Genomic DNA, 14,005 nt, shown 5'->3' on the forward strand with positions numbered 1-14,005 from the left:
AGCAGCTGAGCCAGCAGGGCCGGGGGGGATGGGTGTGATGGGGGGACTGGGGTTTCAGACCAGGCTGAGGCATGGCCGGTACTGGGGTGGGCCGGGTGAGGGGAGGATCAGTCCCTGCTCCTTGCTGCTTACCCCCTTCCAGCCTTGGGGCTGGTGTCAGGACAGCAAGTGGTGTCTGTGTCTATGGCCACAGGGGCAATTGGGTAACATCAGACAGCTGCTGAGGCTGGAGAGGCCAAAGAGGTGAATGGTGGAAGTCCCTTTCCCTGTGGCCTCATCCTCCTCTGCGTGCATGTCCCTTCCTCCCTGCACATATCCATGGAGCAGCCAGAGGTTGCAGAGTCCTTTCCTTCCCTCCCAGCTGCACGACGGGGCATGGTGACCCCCACCCAGCGCTCTCATCCATCTCTCGTCTCTGCGGCTACCACTTGCCTGATTCACAGCAAAGGTCCCTGTCTTTACGAAGGAGTAAGTGTGTGGAGCCTGAAGGACCAGGGGGCCTCCCAGGTCACAACCCTGGTCCCCGGGCGCTTGTGATGCAAAGCACACCAGCCTTAGGGCTGCTGGGCGAATAGCAGGGATGCCAGGAAGGGGAGGGGACGGGGGAGGCACCTGCCCATGGAGCCCTACGGGAACAAAGCGCAGACCCACAAAAGGCAGAAAGGGTTAGCCCAGGACAATGATCCCAAACAGAGCAGGGGCGCAGCGAGCGTGGTGACCTCTGCACTGCAGCGCGGGCAGGGGCCAGGGGAGGGGATGAACTGCAGCCTCCACCCAGGCCCTCGGCTGCTGGAAGCCTCCAGCGAAGTTCCCGGTCCAGGTTGTGCTGGCTGAGGAGCCAGTCCTCACGCTGCACCCTCAGCGCCCCGGGAGGAGAGGGGGACACCCCTATTGCCTTTATTCTCTCGGTTTGTGCTTTCTGTGCATTTAGCCATAAGCCCAAGCTCTCCATTGCACCCCCAAGCTGGCAGCGGATCTTGGAGGGCAGGTCTCCTCCCACCTTGTTCCCTCCCCTCGTTTGCCAGTCTGGTCCCCACTTTGGCAGACAGGTATCTGGGCGGTGTTTGGGAGCCGTCACAGGTTGGCAGGCCCCCCACTAGATTTTTTACGCCGTTACACATCCAGACCAACAAGCCAACCTATAAACTGCAAAGTGCAATCTCTCTGCCTGCTCTGTGTGCGGTTGGCTCGGCTGTTCATTGGGAAAACGGGGCTGAGCTGTTGGGGTAAAATCACATCTGGGCACTGAGGAAGGCCCATTTGAAACCATTTTGCTCAAGGTCATAGTTTAGGGAGTAGTCACAGCACTCAGGCGGCCCAGTCAAGGCCCAGGATCTTACTGTGCTTGGTGCTGTACATGCACATAACAAAACAGCCCCTATTCCAAAGACTTGGCACTCAGCAAGCAAACAGGCCATGTTCTGCTCTCAGCCCCAGGCTGGAGGGGTGTCAGCGGGGCTGCACTTCATGGCTTTGCAGATCAGTGGGGTCTCTAGGGCTGACGATACGGCCCCTGTCACCAGCACCAATTTCAGGAAGGCTGCGAAGGGCAAGGGCAAATCAGGGAGGACAGGATTTCTAGCAGGGCGGAAGGCAAGGGTAGCGGGTGCTTGCCAGGAGCTTGGCAGAGGAGGCTGTAAGGAACAGAGCAGGGTGCACCTGTGGTCGCTAGAGGGTGCCCGGCCTCCACCTTTGAACATCCTACACAAGGAGCCATAACAACAGCCAGGGCAGAGCTGCACCTTGTAGGCTAAGGGCTGTTGCACATTCACTCGCAAGTCTTTGGGATGACATACTCAGCCTGAAAGGGAACAGCTTTGCAGCACTAAGAGCTTGCATGTGTACTGGCCTCTGGCTGCTTTGCTATTTCATCCAGGAAGAGCACAGACCATCTGCAGATGCTTCCTCAGTCCTGAATGCCAGTCCCCCCTTGTTCTAACCACTAGGTGACAACCATGGAGGAACAACTGATGGGGCAGCAGGAGGGAGGGCGGGGGGTCGGGGTCATGCAGACAGTGCCCGGGGACTCCACCAACCACCCTTTGCCAGCAATAAAATACGCTGGCCTGCCCCGAGCCTGCTGCTCCCACCCTGCTGGCATCAGTGGTTGGCAAACTGTGCAGGGCTATGCGTGCCGTGCAGGTTGGCGTGCCGGAGCAGGTGCCCTCCCTTCTCCTTGTGGGGGCTGGAGGAGCCTCAGGCCTGCTCATGGGGTGGTGGGGTCCATGCCTCCACTGAAAGGGCATGGGGACAGTCATCGCATTGCCTCCTGCATTCCTCTCCCTGGGACCAGCCCCACACTGCCCTCATCTCTCCCACCCTCCTGGGCTCTAGTCCCCACAGAGGCCACCACTGGCATGGGGGTGCTACTAGCGCAGGCAAGCCTGTGACAGGGCACACACCCTCTGCCCCAGACAGGAAGGGGTTAAGGAGCCATTTTGGGCTCAGTTGGCCCCACCCCGCCCTAGCACACCTGTAAGCCATTTGGGCCAGGAGGAAAAGCCTTAAAAAGAAGGAGGTGACACCCATCACCTGTTGGAGCATTTGGGAGGGGAGGGAAGGGGTGGAAGCAGGCATGGAAAGATGCATGCACAGCTCAGATCTGGGAGCAAAAGCAGTTATGTGGCTTTTAAAGGAGCCACAGGGTGGGTGGGATTGCAGCTCTCAGTGCTTTGCAAAGAAGGGTGTTTGGGGGCTCACAAGAGTGCTTGTGCTTGTGCTTGCAGCCCCTCATCCACATCTGCCCTGCTCAGCTTGGCGGGCTGGGCCACTGCTGGCTGCAGTGAGCTGCTGCTTATGACAGCCGATGCCTCTCTGATCTGATTTGCAGGGCATCACATGTTCCGCTTGACCCTATAGACTTTTATTAGTGAATGTTAAATCATAGTTGATTTACACAGATGGAAGAGAACGTAGGACCCTGCGCATGGTAGCTACGTGGCATGTAGGCGGTATAAGATGATGCAGCCTAGAAAGTGCAGTTAGTTTTGCAGCCTATGTTAGCCCAGGGTAAAGGAGGCTCAACGTAACACTTCCTATGGGCAGTTAAAACTCGAGCAGCTGCAGACTCTAGCAGTTTAGCCCAAGAAGTGCCCTCTTAGTGCTGACCAGGTGCTTTGGGTAAATCTGGTATCTTGTATTAGACCAACTCCGATAATTGGAAAAATTCTTCTTTGCAAGCTTTTGAGTACAAATACCCTTCATCAGGGAAGGTAGGACGTGCAGGTGACTCCCAGGTCTCCCTCCTCCACTGGCTTGTGTGACTCCGGGCAAGGTGGCTCTCTTATGCCTCAGTTTCCCCCTCAGTAAAACAGGGATGATCAGACTGACTCCACTGCAACGCGCCATCAGGCCCTCAGAGGGAAGAGGGTGGGGAAAAGCTGGCTGAGGATTCTTGCCAGCAAGTGTGGCTTCCTCTGTTAAAGGAGCCCACGATGCTAGCAGCTCTTAAAGGATATCTCACGCCTACCAAGTGCCTGCAAGCTGGAAGGTGGCTGGAGCAGTCGCCCAGCTTGGAGCTATTCATACCAGGGCAGCTTGGACTTATAGGAGCATTTATAAGCTCTCAGCCCAGCAGTGCTTTGCAGAGTTATGCAAATGAAACAGGCTTCGCTCTTCTGGGGTGAAGAGGAGCAGCTGGGGGATGTGGGACTCCGAAGTCATGCAAAGCTGCTATCCCCTGATGATTCATGCTCATATGCCTGAGCTTCCACCATCGCTGCTCTTCCTGTCAGGGGATGTGGGTTGCTGGTTTCCCCTGCTGCAAGGGACCATGAAACCCTCTGGGTCAGTGTTGGGGACCTTGCTCCCTTCCTCTTCCTTTCTCTCGAGTCTGTACGATCTTGGCTCTAAGGACCAGACATAAGGAAGCTGCTTAAGGTGAAAGAGAGCGGTGGGAAGTTGAAGGGCTATAAGAGGCAGGCAGGGAGGAATAAGAAATACTCTCCCGGGGCGCTGGATTGGGGAGGCAGCTCAGGAGGGTTGAGCCAGGCTCCCAGCCTCGACGCAGGGCTTGTGTCTGGGCAGTTCTCTAGTTTCCAGACTTGGCTCTGCCACTGACTCACTCAATGCCCTTGGGCAAGCCACTCTGCTTTCCTTTCACAGCTGGAGTACTGGGCTCCACAATTCAAAAAGGATGTGGAGAAGTTTGAGAGAGTCCAGAGAAGAGCCACATGGCATGATCAGAGGTCAGGAAAACAGACCTTATGACAACAGGCTGAGACCTATGACTCCTCAGCTTGGAAAAGCGCAGGCTCAGGGGTGATCTGGTGGCCACCTCTAAGTTTATCAGGGGTGCTCACCAGGATCTGGGGGAACGATTGCTCACCAGAGCGCCCCAAGGGATGACGAGGTCGAACGGTCACAAACTCCTGCAAGACCGTTTCCGGCTGGACATAAGGAAGAACTTCTTTACTGTCCGAGGCCCCAAGGTCTGGAATAGCCTGCTGCCGGAGGTGGTTCAAGCACCTACACTGGACACCTTCAAGAGAAATCTGGATGTGTTTCTTGCTGGGATCCTATGACCCCAGCTGACTCCTGCCCCTGGGGTAGGGGGCTGGACTCAATGATCTTCTGAGGTCTTTTCCAGCCCAAATGGCTATGAAATCTATGAAATCCATGCCCGTGGGAGAAGCGCGCAGCACCTGCCTCTCCAGGACACTTCACTAGTTAATGCCGGCAAAGTGCTTTGAAGTGATCCAATTCCGGTGTCTCGAGCTGCAGCTGGACAGCGATTTCCAGCATCTCTCATGAGACGGCGGGCAGTGTCCGCTCTGCCTTTATCTAGCACTTGTTAGTGAAGTGTTTAGCGCCCGGATGGAGCCTGCTGTAAGGGTCTGTGCTGGTCAAAGCAGGGTCTGAACAAACAGTGATCTCCGGGGAGGGGGACCGGGTCTCTGGGTCTGGTGGGGAGCTGGCTCTGGGCCTATCTGTGATGAATTTATTGGTGGCTTTTGTAAAGCTGGCAACAGGATCCAGGAACCGGGTATGAAATCCAACCCGTGCAGGTCCCTGCTTGCCCCTTTAGCTATCAGACCATGCTCCACTGAGAGAGGCACGTTTGAAGCACTCCTTGATCTCTGCAGGCTCCTGTCCCTGTAGCCTAGCCTCCTCACAGGAGACTTGACCTCACCCCCCATTTCCTCCTCCAAGGTGCCAGGCAGTAAAGCCACAATCCTTCTCTGGCACTCCTTGCTTTCCTCCATGCGTGCAGTGCCAGCTGCCTGGGGGGAAGAAGGGATGATAGAGGCAGCACTCAGGTCCCTGTCAGGGGGCTTGGCAATGGCAGAGCAATGGGAAGCTGAGGGAGACAAGACAGCAGGACAAGGCTCTGCAAGAGGAATGCATTTTTGCAGGGCAACTAGTTGTTCAGCCTCTGGAGGCTCATGAAGTGGGAGAAGCCTGGGGCCTTGCCAGCGAGTATGGGCACAGGCAGGCTGTGTGGTGAGGGCTTTGCTGAGCCGGCCCAGTCCCGGTTCTGGGTCTCCGGGATTTCCTCTTTCCCAGTCTTGTCCGTCTGGCTCTCATCTCTCCTGAGCCTTCAGGGTCGCCCTCAGTTTCCGTGCCCTTTATCACGGCTGTCACAGCCAGGCCCCCTCCTCGCATTGTCTGCTCTCCGGCTTCCCTCGGAGCACGTGTCCCTCTGGCAATTAAACCCTCTATCTCCAGTCTCGCCCATACAGCAGGTAAGGTCTGGGAGACCAGGCGCCTGGAGAAGGGAAACCCCCTTGGATGGTCCATCTCCCCCCACCTCTCCCCGCAGGGAGGCTCCTTAGGGGACATTTTCTGGCCGGGGATGTTTCGGGGCCGTGGTCGTGCACTCAGCAGTGCAGGGCAACCCTGCAGGTGGGCATCACTTCCTAACACCGCACCATGAGCTAGCTGTGCCTTAAAGCTGGTAGTTTCTCTCATGCCCTGAGAACAAGATCTACAGAGGCTGCTCTTTGTAATTTTGCCAATTGATCCCCAAGCTAGAGAAGCATTTGCTTGAATTTTTGCTTTTATTTCATGAAGGCAGTGTGTCCTGATGGACTGGGAACAGGGTTGGCCTTTCTGCCTCCCTGGGGACAGGGACCCTGCAGAGAAAAGCTCACTGCCACTTCCCTGCACCCTGCCCAGGAGGGAGAGCAGGGTGCTCAGTCTCCAGGCCCCATGCTGTCCGTGGCCCCCCTGCCATCATGGCAAACAAGGGCCCTAGTAGCCCTGGCAGCCTCTCTGCGATGCAAACACCTGACTGCTGGGAACCAGCCCGAAACCCCGCAAGGTCCTTTCACAGAGGAGCAGGGCGAAGCCAACAGATGGTGACGGAGGAGGTTCTTGTTGCACGCAGCGAGGGGCCGACAGGAGCCGTGTCCCTCTGAAAGGGCCTTGCGGGGAGCTGATGTGCTCATTGTTTCATTCAGCTCTTCCCGGGAACAATTCCCCTGCTCCAGCATGCGCGTCTCCCGGCGTCCTAATGGCTCGCATTCTCCGCGGCCGCATTCAGTCCGCAGGCCTCGGCCGCCTCATCACAGCCCCCTTTGTGCCGGGGCGAGGCTTTTACGTCACGCCGGGTGGAATTCCTTAATGCCATTCACGGCCTCTCGCCTGCGCCGCTAATTGCGTCTTATGTAATCGCTGCAGCTGGGGGCCCGCTCCTCTATTGAGAGCGGGATAAGTCGGAGTGACAGGGGCTCGGGGCTGAGCCCAGGCCTTTTGGGAACGGGGGTCTTGCGGAGACAAATGAGGCCTTCCACTGAGCCGCTCTGCGGGGGGCACGGCAGCCCCAGGTGGACGGCAATCCAGGCCCTCCCTTCCCTCCTCATCGTCGGCTCCCAGGGGTTGGTCCATGGTGGCTGGAAAAGTCACAAAGGGATGTCTCTAGACGGAGCCCATCAGCGGCCGCTGGCACGGGCAGCTGGCGAGGCAGGCAGCCCTCCAACGCGGGTGCACGCGGGCCAGGACAGCGGGGCTGTGCCGCCCCCTCCGCCCCTGCACTCCCTGCCTGCCCAGGGATTGTGTGCATGGCTGCTAACAGAGGAGGCTTAAAGGCAGGGCTGACAGGGCAGTTTCTCAGGGGCCTGGCCTGGACCTTTCCCCCCATGGTTTGGTGGAAATGGGAGCATTCAGAGCCCTCTCAATAGGATAAGCCAGACAGACGCCTTCCCTCGCCTCAGCACAATGGAGCAAGCGCTGGGCTCAGATGGGAATTGCTGCTAAGCCAAGGGACAGAGAGAGAGAGTGGGAGAGAGGGACAAAGGCAGAGACGTAGGGAAGGGACAGGGACAGAGAGACAGGAGGGAGGCGGGGAACAATGGCCCTGACAGACCCACACCCCCTGCAAACCCATCCCCTCGTGGAGCTCATGTCCTCGCCCTCCGCTCCTGCAGCACAGTCCCTAACACGCTGCACGCGCATCGTCGTGCAAAGCCTGCCTCGTTATCTATCCCCAACATGCCACGCTTTGCTCCGCAGCGACTCCCAAGTCTGAACCCCAGCGATCATCCACCGTGCATGGCACTTAATACACCCCCTACCACCTGCTTTCTGTCCAACCACCGCCCTTCAGGTTGGTGGGAGACCCTCCACAAAAGCAAGCACCAGCTGATCATTAACACCCTATTTGTGGGTGGTCTCGTTGTCAGCATTGCTAGATTCAGCCCTCCGTGGTGCTGGCGCTCTGTGCCCAAGCAGCAGCGGAGACAGCCCCTGGTCTCAGCTCTTACACCTGGTGCCATGGCACCTCCTACGCGGTGCTGGGAGGACGCGGCGGATGAGACTGTGTAACGAGCAGAGGAGCTGCTGTTCTGGCTTCCAGTGTTATCTTTCCCCTAAAGACCCATCTCCCCCCTACAGACTACAGCACTGGGGCACCAGGTCACAGGTCATGATTGCTGGGTCGTATCAGTAGAGATGGGTCTGTTTTAAGCAGGTCCCTGGGCACCTTGCAAGAGGCGAAATCTCTGGGAGGCTGACAGCCCTGTTTTGCCTGGGGGGGTTCACACTAAGAATAGCAAGCATTGCATAGGATTGTCACAAGATCGAACCTGCCTTTGATGGTACAATAGATAGACAGTGACCTGAAGGAGTTTAACCCACATAGATTTGCACCCTAGCTCCAGGGACCTGAAGGCAGCTTGTTTACACCGCTCTCCTTTCTCCCAAAAGTAACAGGCCAAAACTGTCTGCCTGGTCACCTGCTCAGAGGTAACACCTGTCAAAATCTGGAGCAGCTTGGCCGGTTAAAATGGCCTTACCCTGGATTTACACTGCGTGTCTGAGGATAGGATCTCCGGTCTAAGTGTGCCGCTGTCTCTATTTCCACGCTCCCCAGTCCAGGCATCACTCGGGCCTGCGACCTCCTCAGATACGATGCATCATCCTTCTCCTGATCTGCATGGGACACATACCCTCCAAGGAAGAATAAAGGCTCGGCAAGGCGTGCTGATGGTGAATCCATCTGGAACGTCCTTCTTTCTGCGTTCACCTTGAACCCAGAGCTGCCTCTCAAAGCACCTGCTTCAGTCGCAGTAAGCGATACAGAGAGACAGGAACAAGATGGGCAATGAATACGCAGAGTGGCCAGTGATACACTGCAATCGGCAATGAGGAGCACAAAATGAAGATTTCAGCCAGTAAATACCTCCTGGCACCTTTTGCTGGAGCAGGGTCATTCATTTAGGTGGCCTGGACCCATTCAAGGTTATGGTGTCCAGATGCCAGTGCTGTATCACTAGACAAGGCATTCCTCCTCCTCTACGCTCTCCTGCAGTCATGCTGCGTAGCATTAAAAGCTGCTCTGTTCCACCCCAGAGGGTGGAAGATATTGTTTCGAGACTCCTTGGCACCTACCTGCCCCTTGTCTGTGTTACGAGAACATGCTTTATTTGTGCAATTACTCCTTCGTGCCACTATAATAAATTGTATTTGTATCTAAGAGGTAATTGCATGTAATGGAGATGAATGATGACGCGATCCATCCTGATAAATCCATGCTGTCAGTTTTCCAACTGCACTGAGGTCAAGCAGAAAATGCATGTGTTAGCTTTCCCCGTACCCTTCCAACGGGGCACCTTAAAGACCTCTGCAACTCAGCTCATCTATCTAGCCGTTCATGGAGGCACCTATGCACATGCACAATGCTGTATTCACCACTGTGCAGGAAGAGATAGGAAGGGGAAGTTTGCTGTTCTCTGCTGGTATTTGCTGGTTTTTGTCCCTGAGGTTTGGGAATGACAGGAGGAACAGCCAGAATCAAAAGCCAGAGAGGCAAAGTTAGCACATGATCAGATCTAAACCTCCCACAGGTTGCAGCTACCGAGTCTTATCTCTACCAAGACCTAGTTTCACATTAAATTGGCCGCATCTGTCTAATTCCCACTCCTTCCTTTGCAACTGGCTCCATGATCCGTGATCCCATGCTGTGACTCTGCCCTGGGCTGCAGTGCGACCCTGCCACCGCCCATAGACAGAAGCTGTAAGGCCGTGGTGACCTTTCCCAGCTCAGATGTGATGTGGTTTCTGATCAAGTCCAAAATGAGAAGTGGAAGAGAGGAGTGGAGGAGATGGGAGGGTAGCGCACTGGGGCACAGTGGGGAAGGGAGGGATGCAGAGAGGGGATGCGCTGTGTGCAACGGCCTGGGACTAGAGCAATAGCGCTACACATCTAGCTTCTCTGGCAGCAACAAGGTGCCTGTCTCAAGGCAAATACAAACCTTTAGAGCCAGATCCGTAGCAGGCTAACTCCACTGGCTTTCAGAGATCTGCACCACTCAGCGGCATCTGAGAAGCCAGTCCCACCAGTTTCTGCCACCAGGAGCTTACAGGGTGAATCAGACCCTCTTGCACGCCTCTGCCTAGGGGGCTGTGGCACATATTGACATATGCCCCCCATGCCACGTGCTACCTCTCCGCCTCCTGGGGTGCTCTGCTCCCTACTCAGGGGCAGAGAGGGCTTCATTCTGCCCTACCCAGCACCTTGCATCCTCATTTACACCTGTGCAAAAAACTCCACGGCTACTTAGTGCAGGGACTCGAACCCAGGTGACATTGCACACTGCTTTGCACAGGTGCAGATCCCAGCACAAAGCATCAGCAGCATCTTCCTTGTCAGGGGGCGTGAGACCTTGATCTGTTAAGTGAACTGCTCTCAGACACTTCAGCGATAAGGAGCATTTAAAATTCCAGGCTGGGAAGGGGAGTTTTCTTCATGTCACTGCTAACAGCCTGCTTCCCAAGGAGGAGGAGGAGAATGGGGGGGAAGGGGACCTTGTAGACACCGAGCAAAGGACCGACAGCATCCATGAGATCCCAGACAGGCAGAAAACCCTGCTCCTTCCACCCCTCCCCAGCCAGCTCCGGGTGCTTCCTCTGTAAAAAGAAAGCCGGTACCAAGGATAACATGCTTTGCATTCCAGTGCAGTCTCCAGGGCAATTTCGACTGATCCACATGAAAAATGCTCCACCACCCTGGAGGTCAGAGTGTCTGAAGAGAAAGTTTCCTAGTTGCCTTGCAGGAGAGCTCTGGGGCAGCCTGCACTCCCCTGACACCCGCACAGCACCGTGGAGTCATCCCAGCTCGGTCTGTCCTGGCAGACAGGAAAGACCACTAGGCAACTGGGCCAGTGTGTCAAGGGAGAAGGGAGGAGGTCACAGCTTATGTTTTGTGGGAAAGAGAGGACATGGAGACTTGAACGGCAGCTGGGTGAGAGGCAGGAAAGCTCGACCCCTGCTCGTGAAAAGACGGCTGTGAACAAGGGGGCACGCTCACCCCTTCTGGGAGTCTGTGCTGTGAGGAAGGGGGCTTTGCAGTGAAGGCGCTGGTCTGGTTGTGAGATCAGACCCCAACCAGGGTGTGGTGCCTCAAGTCAGGGTGAGAGGAGGGCACGGGGGAGCCTGTGGGGGGGTTTCGGGGTGTGATGGAAGGACTCCTGTTCAATGGGGTTTGCATCAGATGCTTCGTCATTGCAACACGCCTTCCCAGCACGCAAGTCGAACAGGCTCACGTGCGAAGAGGCTCCTTGTTGCAGCCGCCTTCATAAGACCCCTGCCTTCTTCACACTTGTGTTGCCTGGGCCAGAGAAAGGTGTGGGGAGCAGGGAGAAATCTCTGCATTTTCCCTGCTTCACTTGGTTTCTCTGCTGCCAGGGCAAGGGGATAATAACCATAAAAGCCCCATGCTTTGAATTCTCCATCTGTGAAGTCTGTGGGTTTCAGTCTTTTCTCTCCAACTCCACTCCCCCGCCCGCTCTATCACTCACACCTGCACAATTGGCAGCAGGAATAAAAAAAAAAAACCCCAACAAAAAACCAACACAAAAGAGCAGCTCTCAGCAGTCGGGCCGGCCCTGGGTGGTGCAGGCTGCCTTTGCCACCAGCCCCGGGTCTGCATTCCTTTCCAAGGTCAGAGGCAGGGGTTTGTTTTCTTTTTAGTGACTTTGGTGCGAATGGAAAGCCCTTCATACCCCAGAGCTGTGAGGAGGACAGGAGGAAGGAATTGGGGTTCTGTGATCTTCAGAGCCAAATGAATATAGCGTATGACTGTTTAAGGGCTGGATTTTTGTAACGGGTCTGTGCAAAGCTACCATGCTAGTAGCCAGGACCGATCCAGACCACGCTGTGAGCTCTAACTCTAGCTGAAGGTTCACACCAAACCTGGGCTCTGCAGCTTCTGGGGTTTCACTTCCTAATGTATGAAAATGTTCCCAATGCAAAGGGCTGGGGTCCTGTCTCATGGAAAGCAGGAGTGCCCTCAACGCAGTTTGAAATCTGGAGCTGCCAGGTGTAAATCGGAAGCGACTCACCTCGGTTATGCTGGTGCACAATGGATGCAAGCGGGAAGAGAGTCAGGAACCAACAAAAGTCACTTCTGCTTTACACTGGGGTAGCTGGGATCAGAAAACGCCCAGCCGAGTCCCGAGCCCCTGAGTCTCAGTGCTTACACCACACCACCAGGCCGTGAAACCTTTCACAGAAGGAGCCAGGCTAGAAGCAGTGAAGCCTTCCTGTCTGGAAAAAAGTTTGATAATGATAACCAAGCAGCTGTGGCTAGATCAATAGATAGATAGATATGATCAATGCAATTTTCCTCCTGCACATGCTGGAACTACTTTATGGCACCATCAGTATCCATCACCACCCAGAGACTTGTAAGAATAAACCCATTCTCAGCTGTGAATGATGAGGCTATTCCCAAACCCCATCTGCAGCTAGAAACTCCCAGGTCCAAATCTCTGCAAACCCCCTGTTGCTTGAGGGCAGCTTGGGGCTGGTGTCCCAGAATTTACGGTGCGCAGGCTTGTGCATGCACACACACACACACACACACACACTCACACATGCACAGGCTGCCTTGCACGTGGCTAACACACCTGTGCAGATGGTTGTGGGGATCAAAGCAGGGCTTGGCCGCCTCACTGCACTTTGGAAAAAGAAAGGCCTTGCAGATGAAACAATTGTGCGGGCCCTGCAGTCCCAAGTGACTCATTAAAGGCGCCGGGGGCACGGGGCTCTCGCACACTCCCTCAGCCAGGCTCTATTGTGCGCACCGGGGTGGGGAGCACCGTCTTCTTCCTCTCTCGCTCCACGGCAGATGCTCCCGATTACAGCAGGGCTTTCTGTGGCATTAGCCAGGACCATCCCTCATTCTCCGAGTGGATCGCCCAGCACAAAAGGCATGTCAGAGCACATCAGCCGCGGTGCCCGGGTGTGGCGCAGAAGTAGCTCCTGGAACTCGGTGTTTGGACAAGGCAGAGGCCTGCGCGTGCCGGCTCTTAGAAACGCACCGTCCTGCCGCCGGCGCTGGGACAGCTGGACCGCCATCCCGCCAGGCCATGGGACCCACTGCCAACAGCGGCAGGTCCCGCTCGCCGTGCAGCTGCTGCAGGCATGAGCGTGCCTGTGCTGAGAGCAGAGGCCTCCTGCCACCTGCTGCTGCTGCCTCGTGCCAGTCTGTCCTGGGCATTATCCCTTGGCACGGGAGCCTCCCAGTACCTCCAGCCAATGCCTCCGCATGACACTACCTACAGTGATGGAGGGCAGTGAGGTTACCCCTGCTTTACCATGGGGCACTGAGGCACATAGACACTAAGAGACTTGCCCAAGGACACACAGGGCATCTGTGACAGGGCAGGGAGCTGATGCCCAGGCCCCAAATCCTGCCTGAGGGCTTTGCCCACTGTGACCGTGCTCCTTTCCTTCCTCCCCCCTGTCCTGACCCAAAACCCTTCAAAAAACTGAAGAAACTGGCCGGTTTCTCTGCCAGAGGGAGGGGATGGCTTGGAAGTCAAAGCATGAGGGCAGACATCTGGGGGCAAGGAGCCTGAATATGGGTAATTCAGTCCTAGAAGGGAGACAAACCAACTCTGATTTCCACCCCGTGACTATTAACTCCTTGTAATTCATACCCCTGTCTCCGAGACAGGAAATGATGCCCATCGGGGGCCTAATTCTTCTCTCCGTTACACCCGTGGACATCAGGAGAAAATGCACTGACAGCCGTCGAGTTGCACTCGTGTGAAACCAGTGCATGCAAGAAGAGAAATCAGGCCCGTTGTGAGGGGAAACTTCTAGAGCAGGCAGGCACTGGCGGATGCCGTCGGATGCCTCAGAAGAGTTGTGCTTCGCCCGGTTTGCACGCCCAGGCACGACGCGTGAGTCAGACTTGCCGGCAGGGGAAGGGAGGGAGAAGGGCAAGCTCCATGCACCAAAGGGCTCTCGGGGGTGGCGTGAGGAGCAGACCAGTCATCCTTGTGTTGCTCTACACGCCACTCAGGTCCTTTCATAGGAATGGGGCAACCCCGAGTGCTCAGACACCCACGTGTAGGCAGCCGAAGAGGAGCTCAGACAGAGGGAGGCACTGCGCCTACTCTCCATCCTCCCCTGATGCACGCGGTGCTGTCTATGGGTGGCTTCTGCTTTGTGACGCCCATCTGGTTAGGGTCCTGTGACTCAGGCACCAGACTTGGGGAGGCTGAAAGGCAGAATGAAACAGCTGGAGAGACAGCCAGATGTACGGGGACGGCACTTT

This window comes from Alligator mississippiensis, chromosome 14 (assembly GCF_030867095.1).
Source record: "Alligator mississippiensis isolate rAllMis1 chromosome 14, rAllMis1, whole genome shotgun sequence".
Taxonomy (NCBI): domain Eukaryota; kingdom Metazoa; phylum Chordata; order Crocodylia; family Alligatoridae; genus Alligator; species Alligator mississippiensis.